This window comes from Impatiens glandulifera, unplaced genomic scaffold, assembly GCF_907164915.1.
Source record: "Impatiens glandulifera unplaced genomic scaffold, dImpGla2.1, whole genome shotgun sequence".
NCBI classification, from domain to species: domain Eukaryota; kingdom Viridiplantae; phylum Streptophyta; class Magnoliopsida; order Ericales; family Balsaminaceae; genus Impatiens; species Impatiens glandulifera.
In genome coordinates, this window is record NW_025919891.1 from 2144 (window position 1) to 10646 (window position 8503).

General features: G+C 36.7%; 13 non-coding genes across 13 annotated transcripts; 7 read left to right on the forward strand and 6 right to left on the reverse strand.

Moving 5' to 3' along the window:
* Positions 1-234: 234 nt before the first annotated feature.
* LOC124918621 lies at positions 235-349 on the forward strand. Its single transcript, XR_007097481.1, has one exon. It is a non-coding gene; the product is annotated as a U5 spliceosomal RNA (small nuclear RNA).
* Positions 350-772: 423 nt separating this feature from the next.
* LOC124918617 lies at positions 773-875 on the reverse strand. Its single transcript, XR_007097477.1, has one exon. It is a non-coding gene; the product is annotated as a U6 spliceosomal RNA (small nuclear RNA).
* Positions 876-1566: 691 nt separating this feature from the next.
* On the forward strand, positions 1567-1681 carry LOC124918623. Its single transcript, XR_007097483.1, has one exon. It is a non-coding gene; the product is annotated as a U5 spliceosomal RNA (small nuclear RNA).
* A 461-nt stretch (positions 1682-2142) lies between these two features.
* Positions 2143-2245, reverse strand: LOC124918616. The gene has a single exon (XR_007097476.1). It is a non-coding gene; the product is annotated as a U6 spliceosomal RNA (small nuclear RNA).
* A 682-nt stretch (positions 2246-2927) lies between these two features.
* Positions 2928-3041, forward strand: LOC124918614. The gene has a single exon (XR_007097474.1). It is a non-coding gene; the product is annotated as a U5 spliceosomal RNA (small nuclear RNA).
* A 328-nt stretch (positions 3042-3369) lies between these two features.
* LOC124918618 lies at positions 3370-3472 on the reverse strand. Its single transcript, XR_007097478.1, has one exon. It is a non-coding gene; the product is annotated as a U6 spliceosomal RNA (small nuclear RNA).
* A 677-nt stretch (positions 3473-4149) lies between these two features.
* Positions 4150-4264, forward strand: LOC124918622. Its single transcript, XR_007097482.1, has one exon. It is a non-coding gene; the product is annotated as a U5 spliceosomal RNA (small nuclear RNA).
* A 462-nt stretch (positions 4265-4726) lies between these two features.
* LOC124918615 lies at positions 4727-4829 on the reverse strand. The gene has a single exon (XR_007097475.1). It is a non-coding gene; the product is annotated as a U6 spliceosomal RNA (small nuclear RNA).
* Positions 4830-5504: 675 nt separating this feature from the next.
* LOC124918612 lies at positions 5505-5618 on the forward strand. Its single transcript, XR_007097472.1, has one exon. It is a non-coding gene; the product is annotated as a U5 spliceosomal RNA (small nuclear RNA).
* Positions 5619-6064: 446 nt separating this feature from the next.
* LOC124918619 lies at positions 6065-6166 on the reverse strand. Its single transcript, XR_007097479.1, has one exon. It is a non-coding gene; the product is annotated as a U6 spliceosomal RNA (small nuclear RNA).
* A 669-nt stretch (positions 6167-6835) lies between these two features.
* On the forward strand, positions 6836-6950 carry LOC124918624. The gene has a single exon (XR_007097484.1). It is a non-coding gene; the product is annotated as a U5 spliceosomal RNA (small nuclear RNA).
* A 435-nt stretch (positions 6951-7385) lies between these two features.
* LOC124918620 lies at positions 7386-7487 on the reverse strand. Its single transcript, XR_007097480.1, has one exon. It is a non-coding gene; the product is annotated as a U6 spliceosomal RNA (small nuclear RNA).
* Positions 7488-8164: 677 nt separating this feature from the next.
* On the forward strand, positions 8165-8280 carry LOC124918613. Its single transcript, XR_007097473.1, has one exon. It is a non-coding gene; the product is annotated as a U5 spliceosomal RNA (small nuclear RNA).
* Positions 8281-8503: the final 223 nt, after the last annotated feature.

Below are 8503 nucleotides of genomic sequence, written 5' to 3' on the forward strand. Positions count from 1 at the left end.
TTTTCTTCTTCGTAGTATAATCTGTTGGAATTATTTCCAATTTGGGTACATATTATTTCATAATTGTATATTAGTTGTTATCATAATATAGATTAAAGCCCAATTAAAATGATTTATTAAAATAAAAGTTATGGGCTTATTAAAAAAAAGTGTCGTCCCACATTGCTAGATGAATCGAAAATGGGATTCCAAAATTTTTATAAGAGAGGAGTTGGTGATCATAGAAAATTACAAAGCCACGCACTGGACACAAAGCGAACTATTCTTTCGCCTTTTACTAAAGAATACCGTGTGTTCTTTGCAATACGTGGCATACGCCTATTTTTGTTGGGTCCTCTAATCGGAGGCACCCTACAATTGAGTTTAAGCTTCGACATTTTCTTATCTATGAGTGTTTAATTCACACTATTGATGAATGTGTTATTTGAATTATTCCCTTTTAATTTTAATCCTTCAAAATACCGTGTATTCTGTTCAAAAATAGATTCTCACGTCTTAATTTTTCCATGCTTGACAAGGGACCTTATATTCTCTCACCCTCGCACTCGAGATGACCCGACCCGTTAGTTAGAGGTGCAAATAAAAAAAGGGAAGAAGTTTGTAGTAAATGGAACCTACAACATGTCTTTTATTTTCTTCATCTAAATTAGTTAGTTGTTTTGTGAAATAAATTCTGCAAGTGTCACTACGTGAAACTGCTAAAGTACAAAAAAACGACACTATTCCCCCCTCCGGTCGGCGGCGTAGGCGTTAGAGAAGAAAAATGGTAAAAAACAATTTGGACCATTTCTCGATTTGTGCGTGTCATCCTTGCGCAGGGGCCATGCTAATCTTCTCTGTATCGTTCCAATTTTATCGGATGTCCCCGAAGGGACATAGTCTTCTCTCGCTCCCCTTCTCGAAGAAGAATTTATTTTTGAGTTAGAGGATCGATGTGGGATAATTTATAGAAATGAGTGGACAGGTGCTATTTCTTGCGGTCGAGTACTAGAGTGTTTTGGAAGGAAGGAATGCTTGTATATAGAGAAATAGGCTCGTTCAAAGTATGCCTCGATTTCTAGTGTTTAGTTTTGAGGGAAATATTGAAGTTATTGAGAAACATGAATGGGGAGTACCCCCTTATGTGGTATTGATAAGGTGTCAAGGGAGGAGCTAGGATATAAAATCTAGTCCGAGCTGACTTGTTTTCATAATACCTACCCGACTAGAACGATATTAATCCGAATCAAAAATAAAAAAGTAAACTTAGTCTACAGTCGCTAATTCTCATCTACGAGCGGCGCGCGTACGGCGGCGTGCGGCTGGAGAACTCAATTCGCCGGTATTTCCCCCCGTCGTTATTGCCATTCGCATACAAAAAGAATGAGTTCAATAAAATTATTTATTTAAAAATATCGAATTCTTGAAAATGTTAATGAATTATTATGTTTTTTAAATAAACAAGAAAAGAAACATTTGGTTCAATAACGACACTAAAAAAAAGAGTCGTCCCACATTGCTAGATGAATTGAAAATGGGATTCCAAAATTTTTATAAGAGAGGAGTTGGTGATCATAGGAAATTACAAAGCACGCACTAGACACAAAGCGAACTATTCTTTCGCCTTTTACTAAAGAATACCGTGTGTTCTTTGCAATACGTGGCATACACCTATTTTTGTTGGGTCCTCTAATTGGAGGCACCCTACAATTGAGTTTAAGCTTCGACATTTTCTTATTGAGTGTTTAATTCACACTATTGATGAATGTGTTATTGAATTATTCCCTTTGAATTTAATCCTTCAAAATTATCTTCCTTCAAAAGAACCGCGCAGATAAATTCTTTACATCGTAGAGTATTCTGTTCAAAATAGATTCTCACGTCTTAATTTTCCATTCTTGACAAGGGACCTTTTATTCTCTCACCCTCGCACTCGAGATGACCCGACCCGTTAGTTAGAGTTGCAAATAAAAAAAAGGGATGAAGTTTGTAGTAAATGGAACCTACAACATGTCTTTTATTTTTCTTCATCTAAATTAGTTAGTTGTTTTGTGAAATAAATTCTACAAGTGTCACTACGTAAAAACTGCTAAAGTACAAAAAACGACACTATTTCTCCCCCCCCGGTCGGCGGCGTAGGCGTTAGAGAAGAAAAATGGTAAAAAAAATTTGCACCATTTCTCGATTTGTGCGTGTCATCCTTGCGCAGGGGCCATGCTAATCTTCTCTGTATCGTTCCAATTTTATCTGATGTCCCCGAAGGGACATAGTCTTCACTCGCTCCCCTTCTGAAGAAGAATTTATTTTTGAGTTAGAGGATCGATGTGGGATAATTTATGGAAATGAGTGGACAGGTGATATTTCTTGCGGTCGAGTACTAGATTGTTTTTGAAGGAAGGAATGATTGTATATAGAGAAATAGGCTCGTTCAAAGTATGCCCTCGATTTCTAGTGTTTAGTTTTGAGGAAATATTGAAGTTATGTGAGAAAATGAATGGGGAGGTACCCCTTATGTGTATTGATAAGGTGTCCAAGGAGGAGCTAGGATATAAAATCTATTCGGGCTGAATTGTTTTCATAATATCTACCCGACTTAAACGATAATAATCCGAAGCAAATAAAAAAGTAAACTTAGTCTACAGTCGCTAATTCTCATCTACGAGCGGCGAGCGGCGAGCGGCGTGCACGGGAGAAATCAATAGCGACGGTATTTCCCCCCGTCGTTATTGCCATTCGCATACAAAAGAATGAGTTCAATAAAATTATTTATTTAAAAATATCAAATTCTTAAAAATGTTAATGAATTATTATGTTTTTTAAAACAAGAAAAGAAAACATTTGGTTCAATAACGACACTAAAAAAAGTGTCGTCCCACATTGCTAGATGAATCGAAAATGGGATTCCAAATTTTTATAAGAGAGGAGTTGGTGATCATAGGAAATTACAAAGCCACGCACTGGACCCAAAGCGAACTATCTTTCGCCTTTTACTAAAGAATACCGTGTATTCTTTGCAATACGTGGCATACGCCTATTTTTGTTGGGTCCTCTAATTGGAGGCACCCTACAATTGAGTTTAAGCTTCGACATTTTCTTATCTATGAGTGTTTAATTCACACTATTGATGAATGTGTTATTGAATTATTCCCTTTTAATTTTAATCCTTCAAATTATCTTCCTTCAAAGAACCGCGTAGATAAATTCTTTACATCGTAGTGTATTCTGTTCAAAATAGATTCTCACGTCTTAATTTTTCCTTGCTTGACAAGGGACCTTATATTCTCTCACCCTCGCACTCGAGATTTTCCGACCCGTTAGTTAGAGGTGTAAATAAAAAAAAGGGAAGAAGTTTGTAGGCGGCGTAGGCGTTAGAGAAGAAAAATGGTAAAAAACATTTTGGACCATTTCTCGATTTTTGCGTGTCATCCTTGCGCAGGGGCCATGCTAATCTTCTCTGTATCGTTCCAATTTTATCAGATGTCCCCGAAGGGACATAGTCTTCTCTCGCTCCCCTTCTCAAGAAGAATTTTTTTGAGTTAGAGGATCGATGTGGGATAATTTATAGAAATGAGAGTGGACATGTGCTATTTCTTGCGGTCGAGTACTAGAGTGTTTTGAAGGAAGGAATGCTTGTATATAGAGAATAGGCTCGTTCAAAGTATGCCCTCGATTTCTAGTATTTAGTTTTGAGGGAATATTGAAGTTATGTGAGAAAATGAATGGGGAGGTACCCCTTATGTGGTATTGATAAGGTGTCCAAGGGAGGAGCTAGGATATAAAATCTATCCGGGCTGAATTGTTTTAATAACCTACCCGACTAGAACGATAATAATCCGAAGCAAAAAAAAAGTAAACGTAGTCTACAATCGCTAATTCTCATCTACGAGCGGCGAGCGGCGTGCGTGGGAGAACTCAATAGCGACGATATTTCCCCCCGTCGTTATTGCCAGTCGCATACAAAAAAATGAGTTCAATAAAATTATTTATTTAAAATATCAAATTCTTGAAAATGTTAATGAATTATTATGTTTTTTAAATAAACAAGAAAGAAAACATTTGGTTCAATAACGACACTTAAAAAAAGTGTCGTCCCACATTGCTAGATGAATCGAAAATGGGATTCCAAAATTTTTATAAGAGAGGAGTTGGTGATCATAGGAAATTACAACAAGCCACGCACTGGACACAAAGCGAACTATTCTTTCGCCTTTTACTAAAGAATACCGTGTGTTCTTTGCAATACGTGGCATACGCCTATTTTGTTGGGTCCTCTAATCGGAGGCACCCTACAATTGAGTTTAAGCTTCGACATTTTCTTATCTATGAGTGTTTAATTCACAGTATTGATGAATGTGTTATTTGATTTATTCCCTTTTAATTTTAATTCTTCAAAATTATCTTCCTTCAAAAGAACCGCGTAGATAAATTTTTTACATCGTAGTGTATTCTATTCAAAAATTGATTCTCACGTCTTAATTTTTTGCTTGACAAGGGACCTTATATTCTCTCACCCTCGCACTCGAGATGACCCGACTGTTAGTTAGAGGTGCAAATAAAAAAAGGGAAGAAGTTTGTAGTAAATGGAACCTACAACATGTCTTTTATTTTTCTTCATCTAAATTAGTTAGTTGTTTTTTGAAATAAATTCTGCAAGTTTCACTACGTGAAAACTGCTAAAGTACAAAAAAACGACAATATTCCTCCCCCCCGGTCGGCGGCGTAGGCGTTAGAGAGAAAAAATGGTAAAAAAAATTTGGACCATTTCTCGATTTGTGCGTGTCATCCTTGCGCAGGGGCCATGCTAATCTTCTCTGTATCGTTCCAATTTTATCGGATGTCCCCGAAGGGACATAGTCTTCTCTCGCTCCCCTTCTGAAGAAGAATTTATTTTTGAGTTAGAGGATCGATGTGGGATAATTTATAGAAATGAGTGGACATGGTTATTTCTTGCGGTCGAGTACTAGAGTTTTTGAAGGAAGGAATGCTTGTATATAGAGAAATAGGCTCGTTCAAAGTATGCCCTCGATTTCTAGTGTTTAGTTTTGAGGGAATATTGAAGTTATGTGAGAAAATGAATGGGAGGTATCCCTTATGTGGTATTGATAAGGTGTCCAAGGGAGGAGCTAGGATATAAAATCTATCCGGCTGAATTGTTTTCATAATACCTACCCGACTAGAACGATAATAATCCGAAGCAAATAAAAAAGTAAAGGTAGTCTACAATCGCTAATTCTCATCTACGAGCGGCGAGCGGCGTGCGCGGGAGAACTCAATAGCGACGGTATTTCCCCCCGTCGTTATTGCCATTCGCATACAAAAAAATGAGTTCAATAAAATTATTTATTTAAAAATATCAAATTCTTGAAAATGTTAATGAATTATTATGTTTTTTAAATAAACAAGAAAAGAAAACATTTGGTTCAATAACGACACTAAAAAAAGTGTCGTCCCACATTGCTAGATGAATCGAAAATGGGATTCCAAAATTTTATAAGAGAGGAGTTGGTGATCATAGGAAATTACAAAGCCACGCACTGGACACAAAGCGAACTATTCTTTCGCCTTTTACTAAAGAATACCGTGTGTTCTTTGCAATACGTGGCATACGCCTATTTTTGTTGGTCCTCTAATCGGAGGCACCCTACAATTGAGTTTAAGCTTCGACATTTTCTTATCTATGAGTGTTTAATTCACACTATTGATGAATGTGTTATTTGATTTATTCCCTTTTAATTTTAATTCTTCAAAATTATCTTCCTTCAAAAGATTTTTACATCGTAGTGTATTCTATTCAAAAATTGATTCTCACGTCTTAATTTTTCCTTGCTTGAAAGGGACCTTATATTCTCTCCCTCGCACTCGAGATGACCCGACTCGTTAGTTAGAGGTGCAAATAAAAAAGGGAAGAAGTTTGTAGTAAATGGAACCTACAACATGTCTTATATTTTCTTCATCTAAATTAGTTAGTTGTTTTGTGAAATAAATTCTGCAAGTTTCACTACGTGAAAACTGCTAAAGTACAAAAAAACGACAATATTCCTCCCCCCGGTCGCGGCGTAGGCGTTAGAGAAGAAAAATGGTAAAAAAAAATTTGGACCATTTCTCGATTTGTGCGTGTCATCCTTGCGCAGGGGCCATGCTAATCTTCTCTGTATCGTTCCAATTTTATCGGATGTCCCCGAAGGACATAGTCTCTCTCGCCCTTATGAAGAAGAATTTATTTTTGAGTTAGAGGATCGATGTGGGATAATATTATAGAAATGAGGGACATGTGCTATTTCTTGCGGTCGAGTACTAGAGTGTTTTTGAAGGAAGGAATGCTTGTATATAGAGAAATAGGCTCGTTCAAAGTATTCCCTCGATTTCTAGTGTTTAGTTTTGAGGGAATATTGAAGTTATGTGAGAAAATGAATGGGGAGGTACCCCTTATGTGGTATTGATAAGGTGTCCAAGGGAGGAGCTAGGATAAAATCTATCCGGGCTGAATTGTTTTCATAATACCTACCCGACTAGAACGATATTAATCCGAATCAAAAATAAAAAAGTAAACTTAGTCTACAGTCGCTAATTCTCATCTACGAGCGGCGAGCGCTGGAGAACTCAATAGCGACAGTATTTCCCCCGTCGTTATTGCCATTCGCATACAAAAGAATGAGTTCAATAAAATTATTTATTTAAAAATATCAAATTCTTGAAAATGTTAATGAATTATTATGTTTTTTTAAATAAACAAGAAAAGAAAACATTTGGTTCAATAACGACACTAAAAAAAGTGTCGTCCCACATTGCTAGATGAATCGAAAATGGGATTCCAAAATTTTTATAAGAGAGGAGTTGGTGATCATAGGAAATTACAAAGCCACGCACTGGACAAAAGCGAACTATTCTTTCGCCTTTTACTAAAGAATACCGTGTGTTCTTTGCAATACTGGCATACGCCTATTTTTGTTGGGTCCTCTAATCGGAGGCACCCTACAATTGAGTTTAAGCTTCGACATTTTCTTATCTATGAGTGTTTAATTCAAACTATGATGAATGTGTTATTGATTTATTCCCTTTAATTTTAATTCTTCAAAATTATCTTCCTTCAAAGATTTTTACATCGTAGTGATTCTATTCAAAAATTGATTCTCACGTCTTAATTTTTCCTTGCTTGACAAGGGACCTTATATTCTCTCACCCTCGCACTCGAGATGACCCGACTCGTTAGTTAGGGTGCAAATAAAAAAAGGGAAGAAGTTGTAGTAAATGGAACCTACAACATGTCTTTATTTTCTTCATCTAAATTAGTTGTTTGTGAAATAAATTCTGCAAGTTTCACTACGTGAAAACTGCTAAAGTACAAAAAACGACAATATCCTCCCCCCGGTCGGCGGCGTAGGCGTTAGAGAAGAAAAATGGTAAAAAAAAATTTGGACCATTTCTCGATTTGTGCGTGTCATCCTTGCGCAGGGGCCATGCTAATCTTCTCTGTATCGTTCCAATTTTATCGGATGTCCCCGAAGGACATAGTCTTCTCTCGCTCCCCTTCTGAAGAAGATTTATTTTTGAGTTAGAGGATCGATGTGGGATATTTATAGAAATGAGTGGACATGTGCTATTTCTTGCGGTCGAGTACTAGAGTGTTTTTGAAGGAAGGAATGCTTGTATATAGAGAAATAGGCTCGTTCAAAGTATTCCCTCGATTTCTAGTGTTAGTTTTGAGGGAATATTGAAGTTATGTGAGAAAATGAAGGGGAGGTATCCCTTATGTGGTATTGATAAGGTGCCAAGGGAGGAGCTAGGATATAAAATCTATCCGGGCTGAATTGTTTTCATAATACCTACCCGACTAGAACGATAATAATCCGAAGCAAATAAAAAAGTAAACTTAGTCTACAATCGCTAATTCTCATCTACGAGCGGCGAGGGGGGGCGGCGTGCGCGGGAGAACTCAATAGCGACGGTATTTCCCCCCGTCGTTATTGCCATTCGCATACAAAAGAATGAGTTCAATAAAATTTATTTAAAAATATCAAATTCTTGAAAATGTTAATGAATTATTAGTTTTTTAAATAAACAAGAAAAGAAAACATTTGGTTCAATAACGACACTAAAAAAAGTGTCGTCCACATTGCTAGATGAATCGAAAATGGGATTCCAAAATTTTTATAAGAGAGGAGTTGGTGATCATAGGAAATTACAAAGCCACGCACTGGACACAAAGAGAACTATTCTTTCGCCTTTACTAAAGAATACTGTGTGTTCTTTGCAATACGTGGCATACGCCTATTTTTGTTGGGTCCTCTAATCGGAGGCCCTACAATTGAGTTTAAGCTTTGACATTTTCTTATCTATGAGTGTTAATTCACACTATTGATGAATGTGTTATTTGAATTATTCCCTTTTAATTTTAATCCTTCAAATTATCTTCCTTCAAAAGAACGCGTAGATAAATTCCTTACATCGTAGTGTATTCTGTTCAAAAAATAGATTCTCACGTCTTGATTTTCCTTCCTTGACAAGGGACCTTATAGTCTCTCAC